At 43.4% G+C, this 18944-nt stretch overlaps 1 long non-coding RNA gene across 2 annotated transcripts; it reads right to left on the bottom strand.

The window, feature by feature from the left end:
* Positions 1 to 1435: 1435 nt before the first annotated feature.
* Positions 1436 to 17727, bottom strand: LOC120392997. Of its 2 annotated transcripts, none has more exons than XR_005591850.1 (6): positions 17666 to 17727; positions 12634 to 12738; positions 10724 to 10847; positions 5666 to 5758; positions 4624 to 4817; positions 1436 to 1497 (listed from the first exon to the last, which is right to left on the bottom strand). It is a non-coding gene; the product is annotated as an uncharacterized LOC120392997 (long non-coding RNA). The 2 variants fall into 2 exon arrangements; XR_005591849.1 differs by lacking the exon at positions 17666 to 17727 and adding an exon at positions 15848 to 15908.
* Positions 17728 to 18944: the final 1217 nt, after the last annotated feature.

Here is an 18944-nt window from a genome sequence, read left to right as displayed (position 1 = left end):
CACTCTGATTGGTCAGATCTCCTCTGAGGGAGGTCCTATCAGGGTGAACCCCATCCTGATTGGTAGAGGGAAGTAGGAGGAGTTCTTAGAGGGGTCACATGACCCACATCCAGATGGGTCACCCACCCCAGAACTTGCCTTGATTGGTCAAATCTCCTCTCGGGGTGGTCCCCAGCGGCTGAAACCCTTCCTGAGTGGTAGAGGATGGTCACGTGACACACCTTGCTTCCGGTCATGTGGCATCTTGACCCTGGGATTAATACCCCCCGGAGCGGGACTTCTGGTGACAGGTGAGTGGGGTTCAAGGCAGGGGTGAGCTGCAGCGGGTTCGCATGGGTTCAAGACAAACCCGTTGTTAAATTTTAGCAGCCATTTTAGAACCGCTTGTTAAGGGCTGCTAAATTTAACAAAGTTCCCGCCCACTCCTCTCCTGCTCGCCCCTTCTCCTCCTCCCTGCTTCCCGCGAATCAGATGTTCCCGGGAAGCCTGAACAAGCAGCATGGAGGCAGCCAGCAGGTAAGCTGGGGCGCGGAGGGGGAGAAGAGGTGCGGCTGGCTCAGCAGCTCCCGGTCCCAGACCGCGCTCCTCCAGCCCAGCGCCGCCCGGGAGTCGGGCCCGCGGCTGCCGCCGAGCGGCCGGGCCCCGTGCCGCCCGGGAGTCGGGCCGAGCGGCCGGGCCTCGTGCCGCCCGGCCCGGGAGTCGGGCCGAGCGGCTCGGCGAGTCGGGCCTCGTGCCGCCCGCCCGGGAGTCGGGCCGAGCGGCTCGGCGAGTCGGGCCCCGGTGCCGGCCCGGCCCGGGGAGTCGGGCCGAGCGGCTCGGCGAGTCGGGCCCCGGTGCCGGCCCGGCCCGGGGAGTCGGGCCGAGCGGCCGGGCCCCAGCCCCGGTGCCGGCCCGGCCCGGGGAGTCGGGACGGCCTGGCCCGGGGAGTCGGTCGTGGTCCTGGCAGAGTGGACCCGGTCCCCAGGCAGTGTGGTAAGGGGGCAGGGAGGGGGTGGGTTGGGGGGGGGGGGTTAGGGGTCAGGGCAGGCAGAGGGCAGGGAACAGGGGACAGGGAAGGGGGGGATGGGTCAGGGGTCTCGGAGTGTGTGTTAAGGAACATGAGGGGTTGGATGGGGCACGACCCCCCCGGAGGGGGGGAAAGGAGGGAACCCGTTGTTAAAATTTTGGAAGGAGGGAACCCGTTGTTAAAAATTTGGCAGCTCATCACTGGTTCAAGGGGCAGAGTTTAAGGGGTCAAGGGGTGCGGTTAGGGTTTGTTTCATGGTATACTACTTATACTACTCAGGTTTACTGTACCATACAGTTTTTGTCTTGTTCATTTTGATCAGGTAGTTTTTGTGTGCTCAAGGAACATCTGCCTTGGTGTGTGTTGAGATTCTCCATCAAGTTCTCAGCAACAGCTTGTGTGTTTTGCTTCTTCATGCAAAGAGGAGATCTTGAACTAGATTCCATGGGTTCAATAGCTGTTTCTGCTTGGCACTGCTGAGTATCATCTACCTGCAACACAAAGAAAAAAATTCTCATGCTTTAGTGGTATTGGAGAACCTTGTTAATTACCAGCAGGAAGTGAAAGACCCATTCCAAGCGACTGAATAATATGAATTAGCAGACACACGCTAAAAGCAAGAATCTTCAGTGTTTATAGTTATCACTCTGAAAATACAACAGCGCTTATGCAGAATGCTTTACAGCAACTACCTACTCCTCACCATGTTCAAGATAGAATGGGCATTATCATCCATGCTTTACAAATCACAAGTCACATAATTTAACAAGGTCTAGGCAAAGCTAAGGAGTAGTACACAGGAGTTCCTTGTCTAGTCTCTTCTTGCTCAATCACTAATCTGCAGAACTGTATTTTGAGATATGTAATTTAAGTTTAATTACTGATATTTCATAATGAATTTGTAAATGTCCTATAGTTTATTCTGTAAATATGATAGCACTTGAAAAAGTTGTTTAGTCCTGAAGCATTTACATTGGCCTGCAGAGGATATCCTGTCCAGACGTATTATGAAATATTCAGGAGAATGTCATGTCATTCTAAATATTTAACATAACCTTCACAATATGTTTGTTGTGATGGTCAACACTAGCTTTGTAAAACTGTTGAAAAATTTCACAATGTGTACACCTTTGGGGTTCTCTCAAATTCCAGTCCCCACTGCTATTACAATCGTCCTTGTCTCTGCACTCCCTGCACTCCCCACCAAATTCTGACATGATTTTAGCATCAGTTAGCTAAAACTTCAGTAGTTATATATGTGTGCTTCATGACAATTGAAATCCTGAATGCCAAAGCTTCTGATAGTCTAGGTAATTGGCCCCAATTCTCATCCCATTTACACTGATGTGGGTCCTGTGTGAGAGGTGAGCATCAGGGCTTATCCTTCTAGTGCCAGCAAAAACAGAATTGTTACCAACATATATTACTGGCAAAGCTAATAGGACCATTTATTATTAAGGGTACCTGACTCCTCCCATTACAAGAAGACCCTGTTTTCTGCTGCTTCTAACTTTACAAACTTTAATTGCTTGGGCTGAAATTTTCAGGGGTGGGGGACAGAGTGGAACCAACCTGATCTCCTTCTTTGAGATGGTAACAGATTTTTGAGACAAAGGAAACGCAGTGGATCTAATTTACCTCGATTTCAGTAAGGCACTTGATACGGTTCCACCGGGGAAGTTATTCGTTAAATTGGAAAAGATGGGGATCAAGATGAAAATTGAAAGGTGGATAAGGAACTGGTTAAAGGGAGACTACAACAGGTCATACTGAAAGGTGAACTGTCAGGCTGGAAGGAGGTTACTAGTGGAGTTCCTCAGGGATCGGTTTGGGACCAATCTTATTTAATCTTTTATTACTGACTTTGGAACAAAAAGTGGGAATGTGCTAATAAAGCTGGGAGGTATTGCTAACACAGAGAAGGACCAGGATATCACACAGGAAGATCTGGATATCACACAGGAAGATCTGGATGACCCTGTAAACTGGAGTAATAGTAATAGGATGAAATTTAACCGTGAAAAGTGCAAGGTCATGCATTTAGGGATTAAGAACAAGAATTTTGGTTATAAATTTTGGACGATCATTTGGAAGTAACAGAGGAGGAGAAGGACCTTGAAGTATTGGTTGATCACAAGATGACTATGAGCTGCCAATGTGATATGGCCATGAAAAAAGCTAATGCGGTTTTAGGATGCATCAGGTGAGATATTTCCAGTAAAGATAAGGAGGGTTAGTACCGTTATACAAGGCACTGGTGAGACCTCATCTGGAATATTTTGTGCAGTTCTGGTCTCCCATGTTTAAGAAGGATGAATTCAAACTAGAACAGGTACAGAGAAAGGCTACTAGGATGATCCAAGAAATGGAAAACCTGTCTTATGTAAGGAGACTCAAAGAGCTTGGCTTGTTTAGCCTAATCAAAAGAAGGCTGAGGGGAGATCTGATTGCTCTTTATAAATATATCAGAAGGATAAATATCAGGGAGGGAGAGGAATTATTTAAGCTTCGTACCAATGTGGACACAAGAACAAATGGATATAAACTGGACACTAGGACGTTTAGAGTTGAAATTAGACGAAGGTTTCTAACCATTAGAGGAGTGAAATTCTGGAACAGCCTTCCAAGGGGAGTAACGGGGGCAAAAGACATATCTGGCTTCAAGACTAAGCTTGATACGTTTATGGAGGGAACGGTATGATGGGATAGCCTAATTTTGGCAATTAATTTGGCAATTGATCTTTGATTATTAGCAGGTAAATATGCCCAGTGGTCAGTGATGTGATGTTAGATGGGGTGGGATCTGAGTTACTACAGAGAATTCTTTCCTGGGTGTCTGGCTGGTGAGTCTGGCCCACATGCTCAGGGTTTAACTGATTGCCATATTTGGGGTCGGGAAGGATTTTTCCTCCAGGGCAGATTGGCAGAGGCCCTGGAGGTTTTTCACCTTCCTCTGCAGCATGGGGCACGGGTCTCTTGCTGGAGGATTCTCTCACCTGGAGGTCTTTAAACCACGATATGAGGACTTCAGTAACTCAGACACAGGTTAGGGGTTTGTTACAGGAGTGGGTGGGTGACATTCTGTGGCCTGCATTGTGCAGGAGGTCAGGCTAGACGATCAGAATGGCCCCTTCTGACCTTAAAGTCTATGAGTCTAAGAGAACTGGGGCTGGCTGAGCAGGGAGATTGGGCCAACAAGCCTTAATTCCACCATATACGAATTTTTGAGTGCTTTTGCGTGTAATCCATATATGCATTCGCACACCCCCCCTGCTCTAGGCATCCAGGCCTTTCAAGAAATAATCAAATATTTGGGATGAGCATTAAAGTGGGAAGATTGACCTCATTCCCATTTACCAAGTTAATGAGCACTTGGCATGAGATCACAGATTTGATCATACCAACAATTTTAAGTTTACCATTATGCCCAGATCTTTGTTATGTGCCAAGCTTTATTCATTTTATTTACATTGATGACCTTGTCTTCACTATTTTCATGGCAGATATAAAGGAGGCATGAATAACACGGCATATCTTCAAACTCACTTGGAGAGATAAATACATTATGTGGATTTCCCAGGCCCTGCACATTCAGATACATTTTGACGATCAGTTACCTTTGGTGATTTGCTGCCACCAGCTGTCGGTTTAGAGATCTTGGCAAAATTAGCTGACCTGCCTTTTTGTAAACGTTGGCCATATGGTGACAAATTTTGGCTTTGAGCAGCAAGACGGGCACTGGTCTTTAGGTTTAGCGCTGTTCTGCGCAAAACACAGGGGTTGGTTTTCCCAGTAGGAATATCAGCAAAGCCTGAAAAATAAACAACAGCCATTAACCACAGTTGATTAAATTACTTTATTGTTCCAATCAATCTGATCTTGCTCAATTCAAGATGGAGATGACAACGGGTAATAATTTAAGAAAGTAAAATGGCATTTACTCACTGAATAACAGAATGGGGGAATTATTAGGACTATCTTATGCTCCTAGAATTTTATAGGTGAACTCAGGCAAGGGTGTGGATCTGTGTAACAGCAACTCTACTAAAATGGCAAAAAGAGTTTTCCCCAAGCAAATGTTCTCTTTTTCCTTTAAAGGGACACCATTAACTGGAAAATCATTTCCATCTGAAAACGATGTCTCTCCTATTGTTCTACATAGAGCCGGCCAGAGGGAGACAATTTTGTTTTGCGACCCCTTTCGAGGTTTCAGAATTTGTTTTTATTCTAGATTGGAATGAAAACATAAGCCTTTCAAATGCTTTCATAAAATGAAATTGAATCAAAAAACATCAGGCTTTCAATTTGGGGGTCTCCCTCCCTGCTCAGCAAAAACTTTGTCCGAATCAATACATCTCCGTAATACATTTCGGTTTTGACAATGCAGCACATTTCAATGAAAAAACATTTAGTTAAAAATGTTTAAGCAAAAATTTCCCCCCTTCCTATCAACCAGAAGAAAAAGGTGTTTTATAATGGGAATGGCTGGGCCTAGAATCCCTCTCTTGCAACCTATATGAGGGCTGGATTTGGCCAATGATGTCCAAGTTTTTACAATGCTTCCAAGTCACACCTATGACAACACGATTATTTAGATAAGCGTGCGCGCACACACTCCCCACAATGTGGACCATTCTCCTCTAAAGAAGTAACAATTACCTTTTCTGACCACCTCTGGGAGTCCGTCTGGCTCATACTCTGGCTCGTTGTCCTGGGTCAGTGAATGTAGGTAGATGGCAACCTCATCAGCACCTGACCAAGGGAAAGAGTCGTTACCTGTACAAATAACTTTAAGGAGACTCTGGAAAGATGTGTTTAGAATGCAATGATCTCAATCATTCATTTGTTAATTAAGTACATAAGACGTGTGCTTGTGCAACCACAGTCAACTATAGCAGAGCTTCAGAAACTATACTGATTTATGAGGATCTGGACCCTCATCTGAATCAAATGTAATAATGGAGGTTTTGAAAACATGTGTTCTAAATAAATGCATTAAGGTTAGAAACAGGATCATGATTAAGGCTATGTTTTAGTCGTGGGTATTTTTAGTAAAAGTCATGGACAGGTCACGGGCAATAAACAAAAAGTCAGGGCCCCGTGACCCCTCCATGACTTTTACTAAAAATACCTGGGACTAAATCCTACCGCCTGGGAGAGGGGATGCTCCTGAAGACTGTTGGGGAGTGGAGAGAGAGAGAGCAGGGCAATGCTGGTGCTGGGGGGGAAGAGGTGGCTCAGGGCCCCACCACCACGAGTCCCAGACTGCTGCTCCAGGGACCGTGCCTGGGGCTGACTGAGCAACGGCCAGCGCGGCTGGCTCCTGGGCTTCCCCAGCTGCTGAGATCCTGGGATCAGCTGCACCAGCACTGCAAAATTCACAGAGGTCACAGAAACCGTGACTTCCAGGAATGATTTGCAGCCTTACAATCATTCTAGTATAGCATTTCCTTCTTCAACTACCCCATACTTGGCTTGTGCTCCTTTAATAGAGCATTACGGTCAGCAATTTGTTTCGGCAACGTTTCTTTTTCCTTCCCCAGCTGCTTACAGGATTGCATCCATGTCTTCAGTTTACTGTCAGCGAATCCATTTTGCTTCTTCAGTTGAACTAAAGCCTTCAGATTGTCTAGCTATAAAATAAAAAAAAAAATTAGTTGCTAATAGGAAAATTCATTCTTCTGTCTAAGCATTATACTCTCACTAATGGCATCTCACCTGCCATTAAAAGTTCAGTGCAACTAAAAATCCAAACAAAAGTTATAATATGAAGTTGTACAGTAGAGTTCACTTAGTAATATACAATTGAATTCTAGCAGCTTCTAATTCCAACAGAGAAACATTAAAGTCCTGTTTATTGGAAAGCTACGTGTGTGTAGATTTCCTTGATAGAGAAATCATAATCTAAATATAATATTCAAAATAACCAAATGACAGAACCTGGCCGAAAAGCATGTGGCCCAGGCATGTTTGTCCACCTTATGTGCATTGGGGTGCCAAAATAAATGGATGGTGGATATCTGGCAGCCTTATAAAACGCACTTCAGGATAATGTAAATATCAAGCACAGTGCTCCATCAGCTGGGCATGGAGTCAGTACTGTAACTCAATGCCTGCTTGCCACAATACCGGCTCTACACTGTGCTACATGAGTGCTTTTTGATGTGTTTATTTCTGAAGCGAGAGCATAGAACTACAGTCCCTCATTCACCATAAATGGAAGTAGAAAAAGATTGCAGACTAGAAAATGCAGAGGGAATTGATAAGAAAAAATTCACCTAGATGGACAGGTTTAAAAACTTTTCCCCTTCTGCTTGGCAGTAAACACCCAACCTATGCGTGTTACAAATAAAACTTCATATAGTCATTACCAGAATTTCTCTTTGCAGTGGCACGTGGAATTGTTCACATGCCTATCCTGTAGTGAGGATAAAGAAGATGTTGGGAGGAGGCTATGGGGAAGTAGCCCAGGGAGTTGTAGCTGTCACACAGGTGTTACACGTAACACTGTAGACAGCTGCGATCCACAGGGCCCTGGGCTGAAACCCAGAGTAGAGGGAAGGCCTGGGTTCCCCTCATTCCCCTCCCTCCTACTGGATATAAGAGGAGTTGACTTGGACTGTGGGTCCCACCAGAGGCGAAGATCCCTGGCCTGTCTCCCTGGCCCACTAGGTGGGTCAGCAGAGACTGTGGGGATTGTTCTCCTTCCTTTTCCCCATGCTGGCAAGTGATGTGGTTAGCTGAGTGAATGGCAGGTTTGAGCCATAAAACTGGCCAAACTGAGGGCTGCCCTGAATATCTGAGGTGAGCAAATCCGCCAATAAGTGCAGGACCCACCAAGGCAGAGGAGGAACTTTGTCACAGTCTTTTAAGATGCTCCAAAAAAGGACAGCCAGAATAAGACAGTATCGAAACACAACTTCTGGTGGAAATACACTATTCTCCAACATAGAGCTTGCAGAGTTCCCCTGGGTGTCGGTAAGGCATAAATGGCACCAGTTCTTACTGATTTCCAGTTTAAATTATCAATTATTCCAGTTCCTTTGACTGGTTTGCTAGTAAAGCCGGTTCTGCTCTGCACAGCTTCTGTGTTAAGCTCACTGGAGTCCTTTTCCAAACAGTGTTTCACTGCTATTGCCTATGAGGAAAACACATCACATTTTATTTGTAGTTATATTGAATCTATTTTAAAAAATTAAAAATTCCTGATGTCCCTGTAAATGATGAGCTCCAGAGATACCTTAGAAAACAAAGCCAAAAGAATAAGCTACGTTCTGCTTCCTCCTACAGAAAGAGAAGTTTGGAGTAACTGTTGACTTCTGTGTTGTATAACTAAGAGCAGAATTTGGCCCTAAACCTTGAAACTCAGCATGATGGCTTTAAAAAAGTGCAATTAAAAAAAGCCCAAATATCTGAAAAATCCATCCTCCTTTCACTGTCCAGTCCTGGGTTCTAGATTCTGTATCATACCAAAACCAGAACAAGTTAAGGTAACACAAATCTTTAACTCAAGACTGGGCAAGGTTATGAAAAATATTTTCAGGCACATTTTCAAGTATATAGTTGTAATGTATAAATATATTCATAATTTAAGCCATAGTCATAGTACAGTCTGGTAATCATTGGGAATCCTAACCAGTGCTTTCTTTTAAGCTCAATCATAAGGGCAGCAGATTTAACACTTGCTCTCCATTTTTTTTAACATAACATATTTTGTCAAAGCGAGCACCTATTGGGTTTAGAAGATCCTTCCCCATTCCCACTCAGTCCTCAGCTGCTCATTTGAGAGGTAACATTTAGGTGTTGGACTGATGATCAGCTATCACCAAATATGCCATTGAACAGCCAACAAACAGAAAGGATCAATACCAAACTAGACTCAATTCGGTACAATCCAAATACCAAGAGATTGACAAATTACTCTACCTTTTCCACTTACTATATACTCAAGGAATAGGTTACATGTTGTGAGAAACCAGTATTTGTACATCTTAATTCCCCATATTTATGGACCAACAAAGACATTCAGCTTGCACCTCTGTCTCCATAACCACATTCTTCAGGGGCAAGGGAAATTAGTGTCGTGCTATCCTCTATCTTAAATTTATCACCTGACTTTATATCGCAAGGATAGGCAACTTATGGCATGCGTGCCACAGACGGCACACGAGCTGATTTTCAGTGGCACTCACACTGCCTGGGTCCTGGCCACTGGTCCAGAGGCCTCTGCGTTTTAATTTAATTTTAAATGAAGCTTCTTAAACATTTTAAAAACCTTTTTTACTTTACATACACCAATAGTTTAGTTATATATTATAGACTTATAGAAAGAGACCTTCTAAAAACGTTAAATTGTATTACTGACACGCGAAACCTTAAATTAGAGTGAATAAATGAAGACTCGGCACACCACTTCTGAAAGGTTGCCGACCCCTGTTATGTCGCTATCTAAACCAGGAAGTTAACAAGATCATAACTGTACCACCACCAAATTCTAACTGGTTTTCAACCTTTTTAACCTGTTTTATATCAGTCATAATAGCTCCATAGTACTCCAAATTAAAAAGGAAGTAAAAAATGAGAATGAAATAACCTAGTTCCATTCTAGAAAGGAGTAGGCTTTTCTGGATAAAAACCTATAGATGTCCAAGTTTGAGTATGAATCGAGTGTTTCAAGAGTAAACCTGGAAAGAAGAGTATGTGTAGAGAAAATACTAACCACCTCTGTAGAAAAGGTTTGATTAATGTGCTCACACAGCTAGGATGACACATAGCTATGCCGGACAGCTATCGTGGACAAATTTAGAACCTCTGTATGAAGTCAGTGTAGACCATGTCTATCATAAATAAAAAAGCAGTTTTCTATTAGAGAGTGTGGATAGAAAAGAAGCCGTGCTCATATCAGAACAAGGCTAAAGGGAACGGTTGTAGGGCATTACCCCCAGATTGCCTTTGGGCCCATCTGCTACCTCAGTTTACCTTTAATCTTGCATCAAACCAGATATCACATGTGGTGATTTTACAGTAGTGCTCTCTTCCAGGTTGGTTTATTATCATAACACAAGACTCAAACATACCCTTAACCAGCCTCAATTATTCTTTTCGGCATATAATGCCTCAAGTTTTTCCAGGTCTTGATCAGAGCAGGCCCATCCTTGTAGTCCCACCCCTCTCCTAGCTGGGACTTCTGCATCCTGCAAGTCCATCAATGGAGGCTTATCCCTGCACAGTTTCCAGTTCCTTGTAATTCTCTTCCCCCAAAAGGCTTCTGCCTTGGAGTTCTGGAAAATTGTCACCTGTCCTCTTCACAGGCTCTCTGCCTGGGCACTAACGAGAGAGAGTCTCTCTCTGAACTTTTGGGGCAGAGGGGGGGGGTCTCTCTCTCTTGAATGACCACAGGCTGCCCTTTTACCTGCCAGCAGACCCGGTTTAGATGCATGCTTCTGTCACATAACCCTTGTATTTATTCCCATCATACAGGGAGATGGGCTAAACCTGACAAAAGGTGCAGCTGTGCCCCAGTCTTTTAATGGACCAGCTCACCCTGTGACAGGAACATACTGCAGCTTGCTCTGACCTGTGATATATTTAGTTGCACTTAAATATTAGTCATGTATAGATCTTCAAACACAATAAAGAGGACAGTTAAATTTTACATAAAATAAAAACTCAGCATCACCACTTCCATTTGAATAGTTCAGATATTAAAAATCCTACTTTGTTGAGTTCTGCTCGTAGAGCATCGTTGGCTTGCTGCAAGTCCTGGTTTATCTGGTCGCACGGCAGATCCCCTGTCAGTAAGTCATGTAGCTGATGAAACACTTCTTAGAAATGTAGAAGACTGGGGGGGGAGGGGTAGGAGAGAGAAACACACTCTAGTTACATGTTTCTTGTCAAGTTACTATAACTATTAACACTGGAAAACGCAGGGGAGGGGCTGTAAATTGCCTCTTAAAAAAGTTACTAATTACACTAAAGCGCTCGCTGACAGAAGCAAAAAGAGTTTAAAACCCATTTTTAAGTAAAGCATAAATTCTGTTATGGCCACTAATGGCCATGACTCACTTTGGCCAATCAGAGTAGCCTACTTCATCTGCTACACCAAGACAGGTGGATCAAAAAAATAATAGCAAATAATGGAATGAAGCTTCTATGTCGATTCAAAAGTAGATCTCCATAACAACATCGAGCATTACAACTAAGCAACCAGACTAATCCCCAATAATCATGATCCTTTGGGGTGCGGGGAATTCCCTTCTTTGCTGTGATTACATGTTTAGCTTATTGCTGTCAAAATGTTTTTCATGAGGAAAATGCCTTAGTTATTTTCAATTTGACTTAACACATGACTGGGCAGCAACAGAAGTTTGGTAGAGGGGCATTGACTCCTCCCGCCTCAGGTCTGGGGGAGCAGAACTTCACTAATACACAACTCCTAAGATCCTTAGGAATCTAGCCCATCTCCTGCAACCATTAGGAGATGCAAAGTAGATATCCATCTGGGTATAATTCGTTTTTGAGGCTTCTTCCAGGCCCCACGGTCCTTATGGTTGGGGCTCTACATGAATTTGAGAGGGGATTTATATGAGGGAATAGGGCTATGAGGGGCACGGGACTTTTAGTCGGGGGTGTTGGGGTTGGTAAGGAAAGAGAGGGCTGAGTGGGGAGCAGAAAGCAGAGGAAGATAGGGAGGAAAGCACTAGTGGCGTCTCCTGGCAACAAACCTCTCTGCCAAACTTCTCTTGGCAGCAGCTGCAGGACTCCTCTAACAAATCATAGCAGGTTTGTCAGCTGGAGAAGGTAGTGAAGTGCTAGTGCTTCCCCTCAGCTTTCTCCTAAGCACCCTCCTATCCTCCAGCAAGACACCTGCTCCATCCCATGTCCTCAAGCACTCCCACAGCCTGTTCCCACTCTCATTGCCAGCCAGAGACCCATCCTATGAAGTCCCCACCCTCTTGGATCCCAGTGATCCATTTCCCCAAATCTTTATGTCTCCCCACCCCCTTATTATACCCAGCCTCTCTGCCCTCAGACCCTTTCCAAAGGCCCACTCCTACCCTGGCTTGGCCTGCCAGGAGCAGAAGAATGCAGGCGGGGAGGGTCAAACTCAGGAAGAAGTGAGCAAATTATTAGCAAAATGTTCAAACTTTTTTCTGATTTTATTTTTGTCATCGAACTATAAATTAGAGGTGAACAAATTGGTAGCCTGCCTGCCCAGCCTACCTTGAAGAAATACGGATTCACTTCCTCTTACCAAGTTATAACCACCAGACTACTATTATCACCAGCTAGGAACATGGCTTTAGTCAACTTAATTCGTGGTAGGCCAGTAAATTGTTTCACTAACAAATACAGATCCATTCAAGGAACTGAGAGGGCGTGGGACCAGCAGGGCCCCATGTACCGGCGCATAAGCACAGGGCTCCAGAGGTTGCCAAAGCCGGCCCTGGGGGTACCATTACGGGGAAAAAATTCTGACAGCGTGCATGTGGGCGCGCACACATCAAATATGGAATCGTCAGCGTTGTTTCTTCTACATGGACAATTACTCAATGAACAACTTGTCACTCTGGTAATAGCAGTCTGGAGGCAACTTTAAACTTGTGAAAAAATGGGTCTCGTCTTACCTTTTCCTTTTCTTTTATTTTCTGTTCTAAGGACCGACGATTATTTTCGACAAATTGTCTCTGATGACTCAGTAGGTCGTCCATTTTTTGCTCCAACATTTCACGCTATACAAAGTTTAATCATAAATCACAGTGATGCAAGGGTAATATTTATTATTTGTACTACCATAGCAATCCCGCCCCCGCAATCAGGATTGAAATCCCACTTTAGTAGGCAGTGTTTAAAAAAAAAACAACAACAAAAAACGACATACATACGAGGAAGTCATGGTCTCTGCCCCAAAACTTCTTACAGTGTTCCATGACTTAATGAACACTCACACAGGTATCCCATACCAAACTGAGAACAGATTACACTTGGCTAGAAGACAAGTGTGTGCTAAAGTTTTAATAAGTGTTTAGGCACAGGAGATAAATTCAATGCAACTTTAAATTTACAGAGAATCGGCACATTGATTGATCAGAAAAAAATTACTGAACTATTTTGAACATATTTACTAATATAATCTGCAATTCAATCGGATTTCAAACTCATGTAAAGAAGCTAGACTATAATAAGAAAAGCTCTCAACAGTCACATCTAGAGGTTATGGTGACAGAGCTATGCCGGTAACTCAGGTAATTTACAAGTAGCATCACTGTGACATCAGAAGCAGCAACCAATCAATCTTTCCTCTGCACTTTGCTATCAGTCAGTGAAGTGGAGAGGGCCTATTCACAGGTCAAAAGTTCTCATCGTTAACTTACTTGAACATCTGTATACAAACATGGTAATAACCCTGGATTGACTCATTGTTCCTGGCCTCTACCTACTCGCAGCCAAGACCTTCTCTCAATGGGGTCCTCACAGAGGTAGCAAAGAACAGCCATTACCGTACCTCTGCAGAGGCAAATTCTTAACCCCCATTCATATGATGGTATAATCTTCAGCATCCCGTATATAGGATGTAGGAAGCAGCAGAATTTTCTAACAAGCAGCAGCATTTTCTAACATTCTTAAGTAGGCAGCAGAATGTGCATGCATAGATAAAATCCCTGACAGCAAAGAGTAGGTGACAACCATCACACTTACAGAAGACATATGTGGTGGTGCCTTTCCCCACGGCAACATAACTTCTTTAATCTAAGTGTGTATGGAGGGGCAGAAAGGGGATGGGAAAAGAGTTAAGCTAAAGAGAAATATGAAGAATTGTGGAATCCATGACTTGCATGAGCTACAATGTTCTACCCAATGCACACGGAAATTGTGGAGCTGCAACAATTGGCAGAGGCCAAAACATTCAGCTGGACTAACTTCCCCATGTTAAATAGGGTGAAAAGCCAATGATTTTCAAAGAAGGAGACAGCAGTGCTGTTAAAACGTCTTTTTATGACACTTTCAAATGGCTTTAGGATATATAAAATATCTGTGTTTCTTAGATATTTGTTATCGTTATTCACTCTACCGCAATAAAAATACTGCATTGCTGGCTGCCTCATTAGAGAGCTGGCCTGCTATTTGTTCAGTCTATCAGAGCAACTTATCCATAAAGGAAAACTTTTCAAGGTGCAGATCTTCCCCACAGCACACACCCACGTAACTGGTATTAAAAAAAAAATTAAAAAAAATGAAAAGGTAGGGGAAAAAAGGAACCAATCACTAATCCCAAAAGTCAAAGAGCAGCAGATGATCCACTAGTTTCCATGGTTCTCCTGCTACGTTGTCCAGTATATCAATGCAGTGGCTGACCCACTAAACCAAACAACCACTTCATGCAGTGGCAAGGAAGCTCCTGCAGAGAAAGGAAGTGCTGTGCAGGCTGCTGAAATCTTGCCCACCCTATCCCATTTAGCAAAGTGTAGGCCTCTTCATGGATATGGAAAGATGGGGCCAAATAAGGATTTGCCTCTTAATGAAAGGCTGGGTTTGACTGGCTTTATTTGTTTACTCTTATCAGTGTACACCTATTTGGCATCTGTTTTAGCTAGCAAAAAAAAAATCCATTTTATATGATTAACACACGTTTGCTCCACTAATGCAAATTATTTCAACGTTTCAATTATATCAGTACTATAGCCACAGAAATTTCTTGGCTTCCTTGCACTGAATACAAGAGGGCCTTTTCCCCCTTGATTCTTCTGCAGCAAAACAGAGAGGTCTTGGAAGGACCCAAGATCTTGCATTCTGAGCACTTTAAAACTCTTCAGTAAGGTGTGTGAATTCTTTCCTGTCATGAAAGGGATCCAGAGGTACCACCCGAATTTAGAGGGTCCAAAGGATAGAGAAAAAATCTGTCCTGGATCATGCAGGTCTGTGACTCTAAGTGGACAGCACTGTTCTCTTTTCTTGTTTATGTACCAATCTCACAGACTGCAATACAGTTCTACTAATAGGCTTTATTAACTTCTGCCTGTGCTGGTGCTGCATAAGCAAAAGTCTGAGATGTTTTAGCTCATATAAAGCTATTTAAATCTTTTAAGGGCATAGGGAAATGGTGGACTTAAATATACAGTAGAACCTCAGAGTTACCAACTCGGGAATGGACGTTGTTCGTAACTCTGAACAAAACATGATGGTTGTTCTTTCAAAAGTTTACAACTGAACATTGTCTTAACATAGCTTTCCAACTTAACTATGCAGAAGAAAAAATGCTGCTTTCCCTTCATTTTTTAGTAATTTAACACAGTACAGTGCTGTATTTGCCTTTTTTAGCCGGGGGTGGGGTGGGGTAGAAGGGATGTGTCTCTGCTGCTGCCTAATTATGTTCTTCCGGTTCCAAACGAGATTTGTGTGGTTGACTGATCAGTTTGTATCTCTGGTGTTTGTAACTCTAAAGCTCAACTGTAAATTATGGAGCCACCATTAGCAAGCACATACATAGTTAAGCTTTGTTGGAGAACTGTGTAATGAATTGTGTTAGTGAAATGTGTACTAAGTAATGTTAGAGAAATTATTATATACAATTCTGGAAGAAAATAGGAGTGTTTGCTTTTTGTATGTAGTTCTGCTGCTTGAGATTGTCAGATTTTGCTGAAACAGTCTGTAAATCAGAAAATTGGTTTTTGTGTCTGATCTATACAGTTCTTGACCAAGCAGATAGCAGGGTAGAGAAGAGAGCTGTTAGCTTTCAGTAAGTCAGGTACAATCCCTCATCCCCCCACCCATCCATTCAATCAGCTAACAAGTTTTTTTTTTAATCACAATATTAATAAAATTCACTGCTTGTTCTCTCACCTTATTCTTGGCTTTGATTATTTCAATGACAGAAGACCCCAAACTCTTCATATATTCCATAGTTACTAAAAAGCTCTCAACAGTCACATCTAGAGGTTATGGTGACAGAGCTATGCCAGTTACTCAGGTGATTTACAAATAGCATCATTGTGACATCAGAAGTACCAACCAATCAATCTTTCCTGTGTAATTTGCTCAGTAACTCAGGTGATTCATAAGTAGCATCATTGTGACATCAGAAGTGGCAACCAATCAATCTTTCCTCTGCACTTTGCTATCAGTCAGTGAAGTGGAGAGGGCCTATTCACAGGTCAAAAGTTCTCATTGTTAAATTACTTGAACATTTGTATACAAACATGGTAATAACCCTGGATTGACTCAATGTCCCTGGCCTCAACCTACTCCCAGCCAAGACCTTCTCTCAATGGGGTCCTCACAGAGGTAGCAAACAACCGCCATTACCGTACCTCTGCAGAGGAAAATTCTTAACCCCATTCACATGATGGTATAACCTTCAGCATCCTGTATATAGGATGTACCGGTAGAAAGCAGCAGAATTTTCTAACAAGCAGCAAAATTGTACAAGTCAGGTACAATCCCTCATCCCCCACCTGCCTATTCAACCAGCTAACAAGTAAAAACTCAAGGCCACAGAAACAGATGAGTACGAAGAATAAAAATTGCAGTTGTAATATAAGTACAACTGCATGCAGCCAGGGAGCGTGACAGCAAGGAATAGCTGTGATGGGAACTACACAGATATAAGTAAGTTTTAGCAGGATAAGCAAAAATGTATTAATCTGGGTTAGTTATTGTGATTTATGCAGGCGAATCTTTTAATCAGGGCCGGCTCAAAACCCCAGCACGCCACGCACGCGGCGTGGCGGCATTTTCCCAGGAGGCGGCAGGCGGGTCCAGCGGACCTTCGCAGTCATGCCTGCGGGAGGTCCACGGGCCGCGGACCAGCAGACCTCCGCAGGCATGACTGCGGAGGGTCTGCTGGTCCTGCGGCTCCGGTGGACCGCCCGCCGGCATGACTGTGGAGGGTCTGCTGGTCCCGCGGCTCGGGTAGACCTCCCGCAGGCATGACTGCAGACAGTTCCCTGGTCCCGTGGCTCGGGTGGACTTCCCGCAGGCATGCCTGCGGAAGCTCCACTGGAGCCGCGGGACCAGCGCACCCTCCGCAGGCACGTCCCCCGGAGCCACGGGACCAGCGCCCGGCAGCGCGCCCCCTGCGGCATGCCGCCCTGCTTGGGGCGGCCGGATTACTAGAGCCGCCCCTGCTTTTAATTAGGGGGTTAGAGTAGAATATATATGGATAAAGACACAGATGAGGTAGCTTCCTCTACTGAGTCTGCAAAGTTACAGAACAGAGGATTAAAAATAGATGATTGACATAATAGTGGAGAAGAGACAGAGGAAAAATAGCCAAGCATAGCAGAGATTTCAGAAGAGTCACCCTGTCCCCAAGAAAGATAACTTGAGCACTTCCTTGTCTTGCCTTATCTTTTTATGCATGTTTATGTAATTCATACGTGATAGTAGCATTGTCTAAAAACATATATAATAAAGGCTAAAATAAATTGTTTAAGCCTAAATTGAAGTGGATTTGGTTTTCACCCAACAGGTTGACGTTTGCATTTAAAGTGGAACTAAAATCCCGGTTTCACAGTATAATAAATGAATCTACTTTCCAAGTTCAGCAGAGTTACACTTTAGATTACATTAATGTTTTGCATAAAATAGTTTCTTACTTTGCCAGAGACATTTTTTTAAAAAAATCACAATATTAATAAAATTCACTGCTTGTTCTCTCACCTTATTATTGGCTTTGATTATTTCAATGACAGAAGACCCCAAACTCTTCATATATTCCCTAGTTACTAAAAAGCTCTCAACAGTCTCAACAGAGGTGATGGTGACAGAGCTATACCAGTAACTCAGGTGATTTACAAGTAGCATCATTGTGACATCAGAAGAACCAACCAATCAAACTTTCCTGTGCAATTTGCTCAGTAACTCAGGTGATTCATAAGTAGCATCATTGTGACATCAGAAGTAGCAACCAATCAATCTTTCCTCTGCACTTTGCTATCAGTCAGTGAAGTGGAGAGGGCCTATTCACAGGTCAAAAGTTCTCATTGTTAACTTACTTGAACATCTGTATACAAACATGGTAATAACCCTGGATTGACTCATTGTCCCTGGCCTCAACCTACTCCCAGCCAAGACCTTCTCTCAATCGGGTCCTTACAGAGGCAGCAAAGAACAGCCATTACCGTACCTCTGCAGAGGCAAATTCTTAACCCCCATTCATATGATGGTATAATCTTCAGCATCCTGTATATAGGATGTAGGAAGCAGCAGAATTTTCTAACAAGCAGCAGCATTTTCTAATATTCTTAAGTAGGCAGCAGAATCTGCATGCATAGATAAAATCCCTGACTGCAAAGAGTAGGTGACAACCATCACACTTACAAAAGACATATGTGGTGGTGCCTTTCCCACAGCAACATAACTTCTTTAATCTAAGTGTGTATGGAGGGGCAGAAAGGGGATGGGAAAAGAGTTAAGCTAAAGAGAAATATGAAGAATCGTGGAATCCATGACTTGCATGAGTTATAATGTTCTACCCAATACACACGGAAACTGTGGAGCTGCAGCAATTGGCAGAGGCCAAAACATTCAGCTGGACTAACTTCCCCATGTTCTCAGGCATTCCTGCACCCCTCAGAGTTTCTCCACTAATCTCAACTCAGAGTGCCTGCAAAGTTCAGTAGCTCCACCAGAACCTCCAGTTCTCCTGGTAACCACAGAACCTGAGGACCCTATCATACTTCTAAGTACTACAATGTTCCCGTTTCTTAGCTCCCTATTGTTCTCTGCATAACACCGGGAGCTCTCTGCCAGCTTTCTTTCTTTGCATGGGAAAGATTTCAAAATGTCTTAAAGAAATTATCAAGAAAATCCCCAGGCAGAAACCAAACAAAACAAATCATTAAACTCTGTGAGTAAAGTTGACAGTACATGTAAGTTTGTTTTTTTTTTAATTCGTAATGCTGCAGTTATGAAAAACAAATAAAATGAAGCATTAGAA

Source organism: Mauremys reevesii, unplaced genomic scaffold (assembly GCF_016161935.1).
Source record: "Mauremys reevesii isolate NIE-2019 unplaced genomic scaffold, ASM1616193v1 Contig133, whole genome shotgun sequence".
Taxonomy (NCBI): domain Eukaryota; kingdom Metazoa; phylum Chordata; order Testudines; family Geoemydidae; genus Mauremys; species Mauremys reevesii.
Note: the sequence above shows the minus strand (reverse complement) of the source record. Positions and strands in the feature narration are given on the sequence as shown.